The sequence below is a fragment of the Dipodomys ordii genome, unplaced genomic scaffold (assembly GCF_000151885.1).
Source record: "Dipodomys ordii isolate 6190 unplaced genomic scaffold, Dord_2.0 Scaffold94, whole genome shotgun sequence".
NCBI lineage: Eukaryota > Metazoa > Chordata > Mammalia > Rodentia > Heteromyidae > Dipodomys > Dipodomys ordii.
The window spans coordinates 6,161,559-6,162,820 of NW_012267310.1; positions in this window are offsets into that span (position 1 = coordinate 6,161,559).

Sequence of the window (1,262 nt, forward strand, 5' to 3'; positions counted from 1 at the left end):
TTGATGGTTAATTGGAAATAAGAGTCTCACAGATACTTCTGCTCAGGCTGGCTTTGATCTCATGGATACTTCTGCTCAGGCTGGATTTGAACCAGATATCAGCCTTCAGAGTATCTAGGATTACAGATGTGAGCTACTGGCACACAATTTAAGATTTTTTTTGTGCTAATACTGGGGCTTGAAATCAGGGCCTGGGCTTTTTTGCTAAAGCCTAGCATTCTACCACTTGAACCTTGAGCATTAGTTTCAAAGTATTATATTGTCAATGCAAGGTCTCTTGTTTGCTAAATTAAGGTTTTTCTCCATCTGAGTTTTGGTTATTTTTTTAAATAAGATCTCAAAACTTTTCTGTCTGAGATGGCCACTGCTCTTAGACTCTTAAATAGCTAAAGTAACAGGCCTGATTCAATATCCAGCTAATTTTTTTTTCTGTTTTTCTTTTTGCTGGTCCTGGGGCTTGAATTCTGTTCCAAGGCACTGTCCTTAAACTTCTTTTGCTCAAAGCTAAGGCTCTACCACTTGAGCTACAGTGCCACTCCCAGCTTGTTCTGATTATTGGAGAATAAGGGAGTCATGGACTTCCCTGCTCATGCTGGCTTTGAACCCCCATCCTCAGCTTGCAGCTTTCTGAGTAGCTAGGATTACAGACATGAGTTACAAGTACCCAGCTGTGAATCATGTAATTATTAATATGTCAACATTTTAGTCATAAGAACTATCATTTAGAAACCCAAAAGGACTGTCATTTCTATACTGTCGATGAGACAAAAATAATGTTAACTTTAAAATCATAATTTTTCTTGAATCAGATCCATGAGTGTCCAGCTGAATATTTAAAAGAAAAATTAGAAGGCTGGGAAACGGTGGCCCATGCCTGTGATCCTAGTTACTCAGGAAGCTGAGACCTGAGGTTCACAGTCAAAGCCAGCTTGGGCAGGAAATTTTGTAAGATGCAACTAACCATAAGAAAGAAAGAAAGAAAGAAAGAAAGAAAGAAAGAAAGAAAGAAAGAAAGAAAGAAAGAAAGAAAGAAAGAAAGAAAGACCAGGCGCTGGATGCTGACTGCTGGTCAGGTACCAAAAAACAAAACCAAAAACAAAAACCACTTCCGGTGAGTGGAGAAGAAGGTGCCTGTAGAGGGGAAGTTGAAGCTTATTGAGGCTGGTAGAGCGGAAGCTGCAGCCCGTGGAGGCTCCCGGAGCGGAAGCTGCAGCCCGTGGAGGCTCCCGGAGCGGAAGCTGCAGCCCGTGGAGGCTCCCGGA